A 19,384-nucleotide genomic window follows, 5' to 3' on the forward strand; every position below is an offset into this window, starting at 1 on the left:
TACAGAGTTGTAGGATGATGGGAAATGGATTCTGTCTGCGGTAATAACGACTTAAGTGAATAATTAACATAGGTATAGGATAAAGTTTTACTCACGCAGTATATATCGTCCATAGAATTATTCTACGACAGTGACAAGTATTTCACAGCTCTAATTGTCTACGATGATAGTCTTAATTGGTGCGAGATAATAGTTCGGTGGCAACAGCTACTTTCTGAACTCTTCTTCCGATTCTCGATAAATTTGAATGTGTTTTGGCAAACGATTGTCTTAATAATTTTCGTGAAGCTTTTTCTTAAATGACGTTTTACTACGGCTCGCAAGCAGCATAGTTACGACATCGAAAAAGCCTTATTAAAGGAGGTGGACGAAAATATGGAAACATCAGAAACAGAACACATTATCGTGCTTAAGATCGTGTAGGAACACCGTTGGCATTCTAAACAGCTTTCAGTCGCCTCGAAATTGGTAAGTACAGCTCCTGTATGATTTTCAAGGGAATCCTATGCTTCCTGCAAAGCAATGGGATGTTCAGGTAACCCTGGTGTGGTGGGTATCCATCAGGCACCCTCCTCTTAAAAACAGGCCACAAAAGTTCAATAATGTTGGCATCTGGTGACTGTGGATGATGTGTCATTCTTGTCCCGACAAAACCAGTCCTGAGCTGCGTGAGCTATGTGAACAGGGCTATCGTCGTAGAACACAGCACTGTACCACGAGATGGATCTGATCAACCAAACTGGTCCCGTAAGTCTTAGTCTCAGTTCAAATGGCTCTGAGCACTATGGGACTTAACATCTGAGGTCATCAGTCGCCTAGAACTTAGAACTACTTAAACCTAACTAACCTAAGGACATCACACACATCCATGCCCAAGGCAGGATTGGAACCTGCGACCGTAGCGGTCGCGCGGTTCCAGACTGAAGCGCCTAGAACCGCTGAGCCACAAAGGCCGGCTAGTCTCGGTGACGTGCAGAGTAACCATGAGGCCCATCGAATACCTCGATATGGCTGCCTAAATGATCACCGAAATTACTTTCTTCCGTAGCTCCATTGTTCTTTTCTTGTGGCTTCAGCAGCACGTTTACCTAATACAGGCTTCGCATCACTGATTAGCAGTTTTGGAATTCCAGTTCGCTCTCCAGTTCCCTGTTCATACAGCTCTCTTCGTGTTTCTCTGGTCCTGATAGGGTTCGCTAGTGCCACGTTCAGTTCTGCAGCGACTTTTTGCAGCTGTCGCCGTCTTATTTTTCCTCATAACTGTCTTCAATGACTGTCTGTCACAAACACTCACTACACACTCTCGTCCACGTTGTGACTTAACAGATGTTTTCCGTTTTCATCGCATGCTACATAAACCTCTGATAAGTATCTTATTGAAACACCCAGTACTTCGGCTACCATGGTTACGGGAGCAACCACCGTACGAACACCGACGATGTGTAAACGTTCTCATTCACTTATCTCCCACATAATCACTCATAATTACACAGAACTCTGTTATGACAACGACTAACACAACCATCGTTTTGAGGTCAGTTAAAAGATGCCATTCGTCTAAAAACACAACAGCGCAACCTGCAAGTTTAGCTAACATCTACATTTATGCTCAAGCATGCAGTTCTCGCGGGATTTCCATATTGTTGCCCAATTTCCCTACGTCGTCACCACATGGCCGACATAATGCAACATGTTTTGCGCGCTTTTCTCTCAGTAGCAGACAATTTCAGACTAGGTACACGCTCTCGTACACCACATATGTTAATACCGTGCAGAATATGTGTTTGATTTTACATAGTGCAACACCCCTGACATTGCCAGATGTCAACTAACAAAGAAAATCTCTTTTCACCCATTTACAAGAAAGTCATTTCATAATACTAGAAGTAATTTTGACACATAAATAATGAAATACACACATTCACGATTAAAGAGCGGCATTGAAAAATACAAAAGAGGTAGTGTATCAAAGTGTGACATACTGTATTGTACTGTTACATACATACTTACTAGACCAGAGTCTCACTTCCTTAGTAGTTTCTTTTTTTTCAGAATTTTTTTCCAGTAACACTTAATTAGTCAATCAGTTTATAGACACAGTATTGAGGATGAATTTTTCCGAGACTGCTATTAACAGCGATTGATTATGATTCTTTGTACAGTTTTGAAGCTCGATCCCAGAATGTGTCACTCTCTCCTCAAGGAAAAGGCCCTTAACACCTGAACGATACAGGTACAACCAACCTGTCGATCGCTCAGAGTTTCCTACGTTGGGAAGCCATACAGCACGAATAACTATTAACAGCGAAAATCGACACTGATGAAACCGTACGATACTGTAACCAAACACATTGCACTCATCAGATGCCCATTTAAGAGCCGTTTGCATTATAACTGTGAATGTGGCAATAGAAGCAGAATAAAAAAAAAATTATTCGTTACAGTAGGAGACTTTGGGCTGAGAAGTGTCCGCTCCTTTCAACACGGCCGTAGTCACGGCCGCTCCCAACGCCCTCTGAAAAACTACACTGGTGCACATCTACAACACACCAGACACTTTAAACTAAAATTTCTAACAACTCATACAGAAACATTAACTATGCACCCCGTAAGAGGGCTGGAAATGGTACAGACACTCACACTAAGAATTTATTTTCCACCAAAAGTGCAATTTGCTTTTAAAGGGCTCTTAAGGTGGAAGGGTGGCAACTTTGTGAAAATGACTATTTAAATAAAACCCATGATATTCAGACTTACATAAAGTGTACAACATGCTCTACATTACACATATACCGCCTCGCAAGATGACAGGCAACATAAAAACATATTTCAGGAATTCGGCCCTTACCTTAATTCTATAAATTCGTTAACACCGAATCCGACAAACATGACAGAGGCAGTTATTAACGTATGGCAGATTGATAGGGTGGGGGGGGGGGTTACTAAACAACCCGAACCGCAGATGTCGTGGTTCAGCTCCTGTTGCTCCCTTGTGAAGCGCGAAGGCACTACCCGTTTGTACTGCCACAGGACTCACATGAGGACCTCACATGCGCCAACGCTCAAGGCGGACAAGTCATGTCGTGTCTCAGTGCACGACCAACCAACCGACCAATCCAACCGCCAATGACCGTTGCCCGAACAACTCGAGCAAACTGGCGGCCTAACGCGCAGACTCAGATGCAGGAACTCAGCCCCGACCGGACGACCACTAGCTGAGTTCTGTTACTGACGGAGTGGCAAGACTCTCATTTCCTGGCTTAAATTTTGATCCAAATTACAGCCATACTCGCACTCCGACGACAGACAGACACTGAGTGCCCCACACTGAGCCGGCTAACCAAATGACTAGACTTGCCTCGACTGACCGACTCCCCCTCACAGAGCTCATAGTGCCCCTTAAATGCATGTGAACAGGCAACCTTTCCGTTTTCCCACAAGAGGGGGACACCAAAGCTGCGATTACCATAGCGGCACCACCGCCAGAAACGGAGGGCGACTGCTTCACACAAAGCGCTGTGGCGCGCTCTTCAAAATAGCAAATTTTTTGCCATGGATCAGATCGTGTTGAAAGATGCACTCGCCACCCCCGAATTTTTCTTCAACAGTGGGAAGCAAGAAGGTGCTTGAAACATCAATGTAGAGCCGTGCTGTGATAGTGCCACGCAAAGCAACAACGCGTGCAAGCCCCCTCCATGATAAACACGACCACAACATAAAACCACCGCTTCCGAATTTTACTGTTGGCACTATACATGCTGGCAGATGACGTTCACTGGGCATTCAGCATCGTATCGCCATGTTGTGTACCGTGATTCGTCTTCCATACAAAGTTTTTCCACTGTTCAAATGATTCAAATGGCTCTGAGCACTATGTGATTTAACTTCTGAGGTCATCAGTCCCCTAGAACTCAGAACTACTTCAACCTAACTAACCTAAGGACATCCATGCCCGAGGCAGGATTCGAACCTGCGACCGTAACATTCGCGCGGTTCCCGACTGTAGCGCCTAGAACCGCTCGGCAACTCCGGCCGGCTCCATTGTTCAATCGTTCAATCTTTACGCTCCTTACATCAAGCGAGGTGACATTTGGCATTTACCAGTGTCATGTGTGACTTATGAGCAGCCGCTCGAGCGTGAAATCCAAGTTTTCTCACCTCCCGCCTAGCTGTCATAGAACACTACGTGATAAAAAGTATCCAGACAATCCCAAAACATACATTTTTCTTATTACTTGCATTTTGCCGTCACCTACTGCCAGGTACTCCATATCAGCGACCTCAGTAGTCATTAGACATCGTGAGAAAGCAGATTGGGGCGCTACGCGGGACTCACGGATTTCGAACGTGGTCACGTGATTGGGTGTCACTTGTGTCATACGTCTGTTCACGAAATTTCCACACTCCTAAACATTCCTAGGTCCACTGTTACCGATGTGATAGTGAAGTGGAAACGCGAAGGCGCTTTGGAATTCCTGGGTGAGGATAGATGTCTGCCTATTACACATGACGACCCTCTTCAACTGTCGGCGATCTCTGTCAGTTAACATACGAGGTCCGCCTGTACGCTTTTATGCTGTACGTGTCCCTTCATGTTTCCCCTTCACTATCACGTCGGAAACAGTGGACCTAGGGATATTTATGAGTGTGTAAATTTCGCGTACAGACGTATGACACAAGTGACACCCAATCACCTGACCACGTTCGAAGTCAGTGAGTTCCGCGGAGTGCCCCATTCTGCTCTCTCACTATGTCTAATGACTACTGAGGTCACTGATATGGAGTACCTGGCAGTAGGTGGCAGCACAATACACCTATTATAAACAACATAAGTTTCTGGGTGTGTCGGGTTATTTTTGATCACATAGTGTACATATTTCAGATGTAATATTTTCGATTAGGTCCAAATGCAACTGGACAATAATTTCACCCATGATCAGTGATTGGTGTATGTGTAAAATGTATGATTCCGCTACTAATGTAACAACTTACATCTTGTATCTACAGCACGATACCAAGGTCGTACACCAGCCTCCATGACATCTGACCCGAGTCCTCAACACTTTTCTGCGTGTGGTCATCTAAAACGAGAAGTGCACACAATTATCGTTGACAGGAACTAGAGAAGCGAGATGTACAGTCTCGTCAAGTTTTAAAAACATATGCATGCTTTAAAGGTATAACTGAAGAGAGTTGATCTGACGTTATCAATGAAAGAGTAATTGGCTTGTTTGAGGAAAATGGAAAATGTTCATAACACACAAATGTATTTAATCAAGTATCTTCATACTAATTCCAACACTTTTTCAGTAATGATATCCACGTGCGACGTATCTGCGTTGATTTATCACAATGAATATAGTGCTGACGCATTACATGTGCCCTTATTCTAGACTTGTGACTTTCTGAATAAGCGCAAACAGACACTGTGTAACTTTAGACAAAGAAACAAAATTTTCAATTTCGTGAGCTGATTTCTTCGTACATCTTCTATGGTACCTGAGTCGTGATTCTGGTTTCTACGTGCCTGTATACTACTTGAATTTCTGTATCATTTCACGTGTTGCTTGTTTTCTTATCCATATTGTTGAATTCTCGCTTCTAGACGCTTGGACCTTTTAACCTCTTTTATTTCGTTATTGTCTGTTAATAAATGTTTTGGCGCATCTTATAAGTTCGAGAAAACGTAAGTTTTTCTAAAGAGATTCTTAAGCTTGTTGTAGTAGCGTCCGTCTTAAGATTTCTGTTACAAGAACCGGCGCCGTTTTGCAGCGCCTTTTGGATTCTGAGATAAACCAACATAATCATCTTTAAAGGTATGGCAGTTTACTTCAGTAAAATGTTTTTTTGTCTTCAGGTATTCGGTATTACTTTTAACATTTCTTTCCAATTTTAAAAGTGATTGTAGTTCGTTAAACACACAATAAAAGAGGATTGGAAATTAAACCGTCACCTCGTCTTACACCGACGAATCTTACTGTTGAATTACTGCCTGTAAGTAGCTATGCATATTGTAACCTCTAAGCTAAATTCTTTTCGCTTAGGAAAGAATCGTGCTTTTTTTAATGTTGTTGTAGACCGTTTCTAAAACTTTTCTAATGTATGTCACTCGGCTGCAATTAAACTATGAGACCACCAAATCTCGGGACAGTAGTGTTATGCACAGCATCTTTGTATGAATGATTTTCTCTTTGGTGTAAATAAATGTTCTTGTTGTGAAAGCAAGCAGGGTGTGTTACTTTTTTAACCTGGAGCTGTACCGAATATTTTGAGGCTCCAACCCGGGAAAGGATCGCCGCAGGCGACGCGTGGAGGAATTTCTGTGAGCAACACTTCTGCCTTTGCTAATAAGGAGGAGCAACCGCATAACGTTATTACGGTATGATGAGCAACATTACATTCATGCTTGCGCAAAGCGACTGTTTCACCGCATTTTATGTAAAACGCCTTGATCTGCCGTTTGAGAGAATTTCGAGACCATCACAAGTCCGTTGTACTGCCATTAGTACAGTACTGCGTCTGGACGTTTACTGCGCGTCGTAGTGTACTGGATTTCGGCGCTGCTCGCGATTGTTAATATCTTTAAATGAATATTTCTTCCATAAGGGATGGCATTATGAGTCCGACTGTTGATCAATACAAATAAAACAGTTTCTGCGTCAGTCACTTGCTTATTTTGCTGCGAGTTTCAGTGGTTCACACCATCATCTTCAGGTGGATAATTGTTTATTTACATGGCTGGTGTCGGAGTAGAGTACAGATGTCTTCTCGCAGTTGCGGACAAAGGGCAGTGTAGGCTATTTTGCGTCTTTCGAGGGACAGTAGAGTTGTAAAAGGTCCGCATACTGTTGCCTGATGTGTGTCTTCTCCACTGCGCATTGTATTTACACTGTTGTTTCATAATGTGCAGTGGAGAGGACATACATCACGCAACAGTATGCAGACCTTATACAACTCTACTGTTCCTCAAAAGACGCAAAATAACCTATATTGCCCTGATCTGCACCTGTGAAAAGATGGCTGTACTTTTCACCAACACCAGTTACGTAAATAAACAGTTGTCTACCTGAAGATGATGATGTGAACCACTGAAACGTATACTGGCCAAATAAACAAGTTACTGACGCAGAGATTATATTATTTGTATATCTGAATGATTCCCACGCTGCTTTTGTCACCAGCAACAGTCACCTTTTGTTCACTTGTGGAAACCATCATTTTGATTCTTACACGGCAACCACTATCGTTTGAGAAGATTGTTAAATTCTGACAGGCATGTCGACCGAAAGGGTATTTATCCTGAAAAGAAAGTGAACTCATCAGGGATCGAACATTACTCGATTAGGCACCGCATTCGGGAGTTCTCAACTGATACAGTGCCCTTCGAATTTAGAATTATGAGGCTCGTCCGTAGGACACGCTGTCAATTGGTGTACTTCTGGACGACCAAATTACGGCCTTTTCTCAGCGGAGGATTAAAATACTGATATAATTTCATGTGAAGATTATATTGATGAAACGAGGCGAGCACTTTGAAAGTTAACCTGTGGGGCTGTATATAAATTAATGAGTGAAGCAAAATTTACTTTGTTTTTCCCAAAACAAAGACAGCCACAACTTATGCTAAAGAAAATATGATTGAATACTGTAAACAAGTAACAGGTGGTTTAAGACCACAATGTACAAGGATCCTGGGTGGCAGAAGTAAGTCAAGTACTCTGGCCATAAAAATATGGATAACACAATTTGAATTGGTCTGACGCTGAGCAGACTTCGATTGTTCAAATCTACAGAACTTTCTCTTTATAGGTGCAGCTGAGAGCAAGTGGCGATTGAGATCTGTGCGCCCTGACAAGGCCGAAGCAGCAGCGCGTCACCCTGTTTGCTTCGTGTGGTGATGTAACTTTGACAACAAATGGCTCTGAGCACTATGGGACTTAACATCTGAGGTCATCAGTCCCCTAGAACATAGAACTACTTAAACATAACTAACCTAAGGACATCACACACATCCATGTCCGAGGCAGGATTCAAACCTGCGACCGTAGTGGTCGCGCGGTTCCAGACTGTTGTAACTTGCAGCTGGCGAGATGTGTGCAGCAGAGGCAAGACATGAGGAGGCACCTGTGAATCGATCGCGATCACAAAAGAAACGCAAAAATCTGACGGTCCAACGGGCAAGCAGACAGATCGAAGTTTACTCTCTACCAAAGCCCTGAAATCACAGTAGATTTCAGTGTCTGGCACACCCGCTCGGTGGTCGTACCAAGGACTAATTTGGCTCACTTATACGGCAGACTGCACAAGGATACCAAACGTCAAGACTGGTAAACCAAAAGCGAATAAGTGTGTCCTCGGCATATGAGTAGTCTGAGATGTTTGAAGTCACACTGTCGGTAGAGTAAGGCTGCCCAGTCCAAACTACTCGCTATGAAGTCAGTCTCAGGCCAGGTCCCAAGCACCAGCCACACATGCCAGAGCATTGACCAGACTATGCTTCCGAGCGCTTCGCACCTCTTCGGAGAAAAAAATCCGTTTTCGCATAAAGTGCACGAACGACACCGCCTTCACGCCGTCTTGAGCAAGTCATAGGGCTCCAGAGGGGCTAAATCTCCCCTCCTACACGATAGCACAAACTCATATCGAACCAGGGCAAGAGTTACTAAACGTGCATCTCTGAAAAAAAAAGGAAACCACAGATTACTGGCTTTTTTATGTTTTGGCGAAGGGGAAGGTGTTTTCCTCCGATGTCACGTTGCCTCCCATAGAAACAAGCGAACATATACAGTCTCAAGGATCTTGAGCTAAATCGCATGTGCCTTGGAGCGTGTTAGTCCTAGCTATCAGGTGTAATAAAGATTCTATCTCTAAATGTTTTTCAGACACCAGAGTTTCTTATACAACCGAGGCAGCCGATGGAATTCGGTCACAGTCCTATTTGCAATATCGGCAAACACGAAAACTTGTGAAATTTTATTTCGCATGGCTCTGCACACAATGCCCAGTTTACGACTCCACTGTGTAGATGTGTCCGTTCAGTCCGTCACCCCAGCCCAGGCTTTGGCTGGCACCAGTGCAGGTACTGCGACATTGTTCTGCTCGAGACCTGTCTCGGCGAGAGGCTGCTCTATCTGCCCTGTACAGCTGTGGACCTGTCTGGCAAGATTTACTGAGGGATGGGATTGCCGCCAATTGCTTTCAACTCCAAACATGCAGTTTCTATGACCTAAGAACCATTAAAATAACTCACGCTTTTAGAGCCCTAGCGTACTCCATCAGCGTCTGCTCAGGCAGTTAAATTTCTAGAGTCGCACTCAAAGTACATCAGCTTGTGATAAAATCTTTAATAATTATCCGTATACAAAATATAGGTGCGAGAGTAACTTGTGCTCTCTCAACTTATCGTTGTGTTCGATGATATCGAAACGAAACTACACTCCTGGAAATGGAAAAAAGAACACATTGACACCAGTGTCTGACCCACCATACTTGCTCCGGACACTGCGAGAGGGCTGTACAAGCAATGATCACACGCACGGCACAGCGGACACACCAGGAACCGCGGTGTTGGCCGTCGAATGGCGCTAGCTGCGCAGCATTTGTGCACCGCCGCCGTCAGTGTCAGCCAGTTTGCCGTGGCATACGGAGCTCCATCGCAGTCTTTAACACTGGTAGCATGCCGCGACAGCGTGGACGTGAACCGTATGTGCAGTTGACGGACTTTGAGCGAGGGCGTATAGTGGGCATGCGGGAGGCCGGGTGGACGTACCGCCGAATTGCTCAACACGTGGGGCGTGAGGTCTCCACAGTACATCGAAGTTGTCGCCAGTGGTCGGCGGAAGGTGCACGTGCCCGTCGACCTGGGACCGGACCGCAGCGACGCACGGATGCACGCCAAGACCGTAGGATCCTACGCAGTGCCGTAGGGGACCGCACCGCCACTTCCCAGCAAATTAGGGACACTGTTGCTCCTGGGGTATCGGCGAGGACCATTCGCAACCGTCGCCATGAAGCTGGGCTACGGTCCCGCACACCGTTAGGCCGTCTTCCGCTCACGCCCCAACATCGTGCAGCCCGCCTCCAGTGGTGTCGCGACAGGCGTGAATGGAGGGACGAATGGAGACGTGTCGTCTTCAGCGATGAGAGTCGCTTCTGCCTTGGTGCCAATGATGGTCGTATGCGTGTTTGGCGCCGTGCAAGTGAGCGCCACAATCAGGACTGCATACGACCGAGGCACACAGGGCCAACACCCGGCATCATGGTGTGGGGAGCGATCTCCTACACCGGCCGTACACCACTGGTGATCGTCGAGGGGACACTGAATAGTGCACGGTACATCCAAACCGTCATCGAACCCATCGTTCTACCATTCGTAGACCAGCAAGGGAACTTGCTGTTCCAACAGGACAATGCACGTCCGCATGTATCCCGTGCCACCCAACGTGCTCTAGAAGGTGTAAGTCAACTACCCTGGCCAGCAAGATCTCCGGATCTGTCCCCCATTGAGCATGTTTGGGACTGGATGAAGCGTCGTCTCACGTGGTCTGCACGTCCAGCACGAACGCTGGTCCAACTGAGGCGCCAGGTGGAAATGGCATGGCAAGCCGTTCCACAGGACTACATCCAGCATCTCTACGATCGTCTCCATGGGAGAATAGCAGCCTGCATTGCTGCGAAAGGTGGATATACACTGTACTAGTGCCGACATTGTGCATGCTCTGTTGCCTGTGTCTATGTGCCTGTGGTTCTGTCAGTGTGATCATGTGATGTATCTGACCCCAGGAATGTGTCAATAAAGTTTCCCCTTCCTGGGACAATGAATTCACGGTGTTCTTATTTCAATTTCCAGGAGTGTATTTCAGCTAACGCCATCTTCAAGGATCCAATGCAGTTACTACAACAGTAATTAAATTAGAGCTATTTTCAGAAGAAGTAAGCCGCTGATCTAGATTTTTGGAACAATTTAAATACTGAGTAGACAGCAAGTCCCCATCGGCCACTGTTAATATGCATGTTTTTCTTCGAAGTTGTCTCGAAGGCAAACCTAGAGCGCTCGTCGGTTGTATCGCTGTAACAACATCCATGAAGAGGATACAAAGAAAATTCTATGGGAACAGTATGCATTTAATAATAGAATTTTCAGGGGCGCCTTGGTTATTTGAAAGCTATAGTACCGATTCAGTTCGTGTCTCCGGAAAACCTCAATTTAACATTCATAGAATGTAACCGAAGAATACAGGCAGTAAAATCGTTAGAGGGTGACGTCAGTACTTATGGCAGAGTCTTACTACCAAAGATATTACACACCTTCCCAGAAGAAACCAGTTGTCGCTGAAAAATTCGTGTGAAAAGACATAACTACTTCGAAGGAAACGTTCTAATGTTAATGGAGTTTCTAATGTAAGTAGTAGACGGAACGTTCGTTGCTCAGAGGATCCGCGAAGAAGTACATCCATTTTCAAATGCCCTATCTACAGCTTTAGCAGTTAGTAGACAGCCTACGCACAGTACCTCTAAACCTTTAAAAATTGCATGAAGAGAGGCTAGGCCTTCCGCCCACTCTTTAATGGCTGAAACGTAATACTTCCGAATTCCTTACGTGAAAACTCTTAAACATTTGTTGAATAAAACCAATATTATTAGGCTTCTACATCTTTATTCTTCATGTATACATATTTGAAGCCATTTGTCGTTAGAGTACTCCGGATCGTAGCGTCTAATACGGCGTGTGTAATGCAACAATGTCGGTGGGTGAGAAACTCTGTGCTATAATCGAGTTTCGAATTCGAAGAGTTGGTCCACACTTGTAGCATCCTCTCCTTCAGTATGACAATGCCAGACCTCAGTTACCACGTCTGAATCACGCAGACTCGTCCGTTTGAATTTAAGAACAATGTGGAATATTGAGCACATTGGTACAAACGTTGCTGCGAGTTCAAATTCCTTCAGCGTCCACCCACCTGTACAGGGTTATTACAAATGATTGAAGCGATTTCACACCTCTACAATAACTTTATTATTTGAGATATTTTCACTATGCTTTGCACACACATACAGAAACTCAAAAAGTTTTTTTAGGCATTCACAAATGTTCGATATGTGCCCCTTTAGTGATTCGGCAGACATCAAGCCGATAATCAAGTTCCTCCCACAGCGCAGCATGTCCCCATCAATGATTTCGAAAGCATCGTTGATGCGAGCTCGCAGTTCTGGCACGTTTCTTGGTAGAGGAGGCTTAAACACTGAATCTTTCACATAACCCCACAGAAAGAAATCGCATGAGGTTAAGTCGGGAGAGCGTGGAGGCCATGACATGAATTGCTCATCATGATCTCCATCACGACCGATCCATTGGTTTTCCAATCTCCTGTTTAAGAAATGCCGAACATCATGATTGAAGTGCGATGGAGCACCATCCTGTTGAAAGAAGAGGTCGGCGCTGTCGGTCTCCAGTTGTGGCATGAGCCTATTTTCCGCGGGCTACGCGTGAAACGCCCGCACGCGTTCAACCGTTTCTTCGCTCACTGCAGGCCGACCCGTTGATTTCCCCTTACAGAGGCATCCAGAAGCTTTAAACTGCGCATACCATCGCCGAATGGAGTTAGCAGTTGGTGGATCTTTGTTGAACTTCGTCCTGAAGTGCCGTTGCACTGTTATGACTGACTGATGTGAGTGCATTTCAAGCACGACATACGCTTTCTCGGCTCCTGTCGCCATTTTGCCTCACTGCGCTCTCGAGCGCTCTGACGGCAGAAACCTGAAGTGCGGCTTCAGCCGAACAAAACTTTATGAGTTTTTCTACGTATCTGTAGTGTGTCGTGACCATATGTCAATGAATGGAGCTACAGTGAATTTATGAAATCGCTTCAATCATTTGTAATAGCCCTGTACCACGAGATGCGACCATTATGGGACACTCATGTAACCTATCGCTGGCCTATCCTACTGACGTTCCCATTCATCTGCCTATAGGCGCCAACCAATAATGGAAAACTGTTCATGACAGTTCGACTACATGAATATCTCATTCTCTACTATTAAGGCCCTCAAAGTTTGCAAAAACAGACATTATGTCTTATTGGATAACAGCAATCAGTGATTTTATAATGATACTTAAAATCCGTCTTGATTGCAAATTTTTTATTCATATGACCGGTTTCGGTTCATTCAGAACCATCTTCAGATCTGACATTTCCGTTACAGGAGTAACCCGTCCAAATCCAGCAACTTTCACATGCTGCGTCCCTCAAAGTTTGGCTGCATCCGTAGCGGAAGTCGAGAATATGTTCCAGCAATTCACACCGCCATCAACCTTTTTAACCTCGCGTCACAACAGGCCACGGATGTAATGCGTCTTATCTTACCCAGTGCAGGCAACACGTAGTTCATCGTCCGTGTAAGCTGACATTCGTTCTTCCTAATAACTTTGAAACTCTGAACGACGTATTGCTTCATTGTTAAAACGTCTGTAAAAACGTCTGCTAAAAACTAAGAGCTAAGATATCCTCACGACACTCCGATAGTAGCATGCCACCACCACTCCATGTTGATAGCTCCTTGTGTGGCTATACATAGACAATTTTTATCTGCCACATCACATGGTCCATACGGAAAGACACAGATTAACGGTTCAGAAAGTGGTCCTAACCTTCTACCAAAATTAATGTCTTTGCTGCCAGTATTCCTTCAACGATGCTTCGGGTTTATAGCTGTTATTACTCAAGATTTCCTTCAGCTTTCTTTTCACCGGAATGACCGAGATCTCACGAGATTCATGTGGTATAAGCTTCACGTCAGTGAAACTGCACTGTCAAATCTGCTAAGGGAGACGACTTTTTACCGCTTCAGACGCCTCCCTTTCTGTCTTACATGCAACCCCTCTCAAGGAACTGACAATTATTTACAAGTCACAATTCCCCACGGCTGCAACCTTAATACATAAGAAAATCTACACAGATGACGTTGTGACTGGAACCGAAGAACAAGACGAATTAGTGTCTCTCCACTAGGAGCTTATCTCATGGATGCGACAAATATATTGCCTTTGTCAAAATGAGAAACGAATTCACCATTATTGACTGAAATATGGAAGACCCTAGGACAAGACATAAAAACGAACGCTACAGTAGTGGATTTATCTTGGGCCACAACAAACAAAATGCTTTCCTAACCTCAAAAGACTATCATTGGCAGAACATTAGACATGATACCAACCAAAAAGTATTTCTTACGAGTTGCTGAAAAGTTTCTACGATTCTCTGTATTTAGTCCCGCCAATATCCTTCACCGGAAAGATTTTAGTCCAAGGCACTTGGCTATTAGGATTATGGTGGAACGAAATGTTGCCTCATCAGCTTGTCTCGAAGTGGCGGACGTGGCTATCGTGGCGTCTATCTAATATATCTGTACCCAGGTGGATGGCAGCCTCTGAGACCTGAAGCTCGCGCTTTCACTTTTTTTTTTTTGACTTAATAGGGCATACGGTGCGGTCTTGTACGCAACGTGTGACAAAAACTGAAATACTTGTACACACCTGATTTGCTGTATAGATCTTTCAGCGCTCGTGAAGACAGTGACAATTCCAAGTCTAGAATTTCTAGCTACATTATTGAGAATGAGACTACTGCGCTTTTACTGCAATGCTGTCAACTGTGATACTAGCAATGTGACCCTTTGTACTGACTCATCCATAACTGTAACTATCGGACCCGAAGATCTGGTAGGCATTTATTTGTAACAGAGGCACCGAAATTCAAACATTCTCTACGCCATCTCAACGGAGACACTGCCCGGAGAGAACAATCCAGCTGTTTATCTTTCAAGAGGAGTCCCTCAGAAAACACTACAACGTATATCTGTTCGTTGGAGTGGACCGAAGTGATTATCTCAATTCCCATCTCAGTTACTATATGACCGACACGAATTTTCCATCCTGGTGATTCGTTGTAATATAAGAGACCATACAATATTTCGCAAGTTTCAGTTGTGACAGATTATAAAGCCAGTAATAGAGTTCAGTAGGTATAGTTCTTATTTGAAGCTTTTGCGCACTGCTCCATACATTCTTCGCTTCCGAAAGAGACTTGTCAACAGACAAAATCTCCAGTGAAAACGTGCTACAGAAGAAATGACCGAATCTTGGACTTTTGGATAAATCAGTACAGACAGAGTGCTTCCTCCCAGAAATTACAGCGCTGTTGGATAATATGCCACATCCCAACAGTGCAAAAATAAAAATCTAAATCTATACTTACATAAAAACCTCCTGCGTCTAGAAAGTCGTCTACAATGCTCAGAATTTACTTCAGAAGAGCATCTATTCATTCTGGAAGGAAATCATTATTTCACAAAGCTGCCGATAACATACAAGCATATTCGATTACACCATCTTCAAATTCGAATTGTACATTTTAAGTTAGATCTTTACTCTGAGTTGCACAGGCCTGGCGTACTATAAAATTTGTCCTCTACCAGTGTCTAGGACGCAAAATAGATCGTTGGGTTGCTGATCAAGTAACAGAGGCCCCAATGCCTACAGGAAGAGTGACGCCACGCAAAACCTTTGAAGTATCTGGAATCGATTTCACAGGACGTTTATTCTCAAAAATTGTCAGCCTTCAATAGCAAATGTCACATTATTTTATTTACCAGAGCGACAAACCTTGAGCTCGTTACCGTCGTAATGGCATGTAAATCCTTGTTAGCCAAGCAAAGATTCGTTAGAAGACGAGGCGTCCCGCTTACAGTATACAGTGACAACGCTAAGATCATTCAGACAGCTAACCGGAAGCTATCGGAACTATGGACACCCCTTACATCTCATCGAACCTACTATGTTATCGCTGAAGGAAGTATTGCCTGGAAATATTTTATGGAGGTGGTAATGTACAGCTTCACTGAATGTTAAGAACAGCATTATGCAATACACAGCTGTCACGGTACATTTTGTAAGAGACGATCGGTTTCGGTCTAGCATCAGACCACGATCGGGTTCAAGAGGTGTCTCAGCTATGGCCTCGCGAAATTTGAATAACACTTATCAGGTATACACAGATCCATGCCTGATAGTAGTAACAATTTACATCTGACAACTGTTACTCCAATTACTTAAATGCGTAGCTGACATGATTTTCGGACACAATGATGGTCTGGTCCTAGACCGCAACCGATTGTATCTAGTATATTTACTTCGTTGCAACTATGTATTACCTGGAAGCTCATCGCTCCACGTGCGATTTGGTGCGGAAGCTGGTGAGAAACAAAGGTCTGGTAAAACTATGCCTTTGCAAATTAATCGTCCATAGCAGTCTGGACGCAGAGAGACTTCAAACTGTTCTGGTAAGCACCGATGCAGCAGTCAACTCGCGACCATTTCTCCCAGAGTGATTGAGTAAGTGCTCACACCAGCGCGCTTCCTGGTAGAAGGAAGACATACTACTTTATTAAGGGGAACCCAGCCCTCCAAGTCAACCGGCTTAGTAAAGAATTGAGGCTCCAGTAAAGTAAAAGAATTTGAGCTCCAGCAGAAACTAAGAGGAGACTTCTGCAATCGTTGGAGCAAACACTACTTCATGCTTCTCACCAGCTTTCAGCAAGTTCAGAAAGTCAGTAGAAGCCAGAAGATCAGAATCGGAGACATCGTCCTTCTCAGAGAACGTATCATCTCCCGATATATTTGGGAAAGAGCAAGTGTAACGGACTTACTAATTGGCTGAGACGAAGTTTACCAGACTGTTACTCTCACCAGATCGAAGAGAGATTACCATGCCAGTCTAAATGATTATACTGTAGAAGGTTGTCCTGGGTACGGAGAATGTCATGGCGCAGTCGAATCATGTACAATACAGTTCGTATTATGTTCAATGCTGTTCATAAAAAGTGGTCTGCAACATGCCACGATAAGAGGACGAGTATAACAACGGAAGCATGATAAGGAATTTTAATGGTACAGAAGTGGCGTGCACGTAGGCCCAAAAGTGCCCTCATTTGTGTAACCTGGCAGGTCAGCGTTCCGCAGCTGTCATTAGGTTCGGAGCCCTCATACGAAGTGAAAACATGAAACAAAGTGACACTATGCCTCGTCGACACCTAAGGGTGGAATATCTGTATATGAGTACATTCGAACGGTGCAGAATGATTGCTCTCTTGTAGGCTGGTCTGTCTTTCTGTGACACTGCCGCTCGTACAGGACACGCTGCATCAAGAGTGAGGAGTATGGGTGACCCGTAGTGAGAAGAGGGCAGTACAAGTGCCAACAGGGTACTGGTCGACACAGTGTAAACACAGCGCGCGAGACGGCCGTGGTGGTCTCGCGGTTCTAGGCGCGCAGTCCGGAACCGCGCGACTGCTACGGTCGCAGGTTCGAATCCTGCCTCGGGCATGGATGTGTGTGATGTCCTTAGGTTAGTTCGGTTTAAGTAGTTCTAAGTTCTAGGGGACTGATGACCACAGCTGTTAAGTCCCATAGTGCTCAGAGCCATTTTTGAACAGCGCGCGACGAACGCCATCTTGTTCGCTTGAGCGTAATGTACAGAATAGCTTGGTCCACAGTGTTGGCACTACGTTAGAACATTGCAAAGCGTGCGGACATGTCTGCGTCGACGGTTCTACGCCATCTTCTGGGGTGACACATATGCTACTGCGTCAGCTTCCACCCATCAGAGCCCTTCGACGCCGCAGACTGCAGTGGACTCGTGAACACGGACGCTGTCGTCTTTTGTGCCAAAATGTAGTGTTTTGGAAGAGTCCCGCTTCAGCTTGCTCTACAGTGATGGTCGCATACACGTTCCGCCGTGGTGAAAGTAATCGGGCAGACTAATTGTCGACCGGTGTAGTGGACAATCGTCTCCCACATCTTCACGACAATCTGAACAGATACCGCCAACAGCAGGAGGTTTCACATCCCGAGACGCTGTCCCTCCTGCAGGCACTTCCACATGCCATATTCCAGTAGGACAACGTCTGGTCGCACACGACAGCGAATGTGCAAGCAGGGTACCACTGCTTACCTGGCCTGCCAGTTCGCGTGATATGTCACCCATCGAACGTGGCTGGTCGGTTGGCAACTTTTTCGTTCAGGTCCTCGTGCAGCCACAGTGGACGCGCCTACAAAACACGTGGCAGAGTATTCCCTAACAGCTTATTCAGGCGCTCCTTGGTTCCATGGCACGACGTCTAGTTGCTCTGACTGCATCACGTGGTGGCGCTACTCCGTGCTGAAGTTCCACTTCACAGTGCATGTACAAGACTGTAGTACTAATCACTTGTGTAGCATCATCTCCCCCCCCCCCCCCCCTAGTCGTTGGAATAAATTTCATTGTGACCACATCTGTCGGTTTTGGTGTTTCACTTTTTCCAAACGGTAGTGTATGACACTTTTTCACTTCGGTGTAAATAAACGTTCTTGTTGTTGTGAAAGCAAGCAGCGCGTCTTACTTTTTTAACTTGGAGCTATACCTCATACGCTCAAATCTTCCTTTGAGGCTCACTATCATTAACCGCGTTTCGTATGTTCCAGTTTCATTCACGAATCGCCTGTCTCTTCCCACGTACATTTTATTTCTACAACATACGAAGGCCAAAACAAAATGGACTTGTTTTATTTTTTCCGTTTACAATCACACGCTTGATTTAGCGCAGTAATTCCTACGCATTACGTGTAATTTAGAATTAAATCGCACCTGCCGGGACGCAGCTCGTCCGAACTACGGCCGTTACTCACATTTGCTTTTTGCTGTGCCCTGCCCCCGGATGGAGTAGCGTTGAAATGGAATCGCTGGTAATCGCTAAATAGCTCCGATAGCCGCACTCGCACACACACAGAGCCAACGTGGGACTGCTACGTGCAGCGTTAGTCAGCCGATCCCGAAATAATCAGTAGCCCACACACGCCACTCCCACTGCCTCCCCTAATGGAGCAATTTGGGCAGTCGGGGGTGCGAGGGTGCTGTGTGGGCGGCTATCGACTGCCCGCCACATGCCTGAGGGGTGCAGGGCCGGAGTGGCAGGTTCGCGAATTAAAGCCAACGTATCGCGCGCCGCACACTTGATTCATGGGCGAGCACTCTCCATCAACTGCACTCACAGGGTAACAGCTGACGTGACTTGCTGTTTTGTTCCCATGCGTGCACTGTTCATTGCTGGTGTCTACAGCGTGGTCCATAGATGTGCGGCCATATTTCTGAAACTAAACCAGGCGAATAAACAAATACACCGACGGAAGAAAAATTACAGTACCAAGAAGGAGTTGTACGAGATAAACGAAAGCTGGTACACTTGTTTCTAAATCTGAAAGATGATGTGTACTCCAGTTTCTCGCAATTGCATAAGCAGCGCCACTATGACGATGGAAATCGTATTTGCCCTGAATGTACGCTGTATCGGT

Source organism: Schistocerca cancellata, chromosome 2 (genome assembly GCF_023864275.1).
Source record: "Schistocerca cancellata isolate TAMUIC-IGC-003103 chromosome 2, iqSchCanc2.1, whole genome shotgun sequence".
Taxonomy (NCBI): domain Eukaryota; kingdom Metazoa; phylum Arthropoda; class Insecta; order Orthoptera; family Acrididae; genus Schistocerca; species Schistocerca cancellata.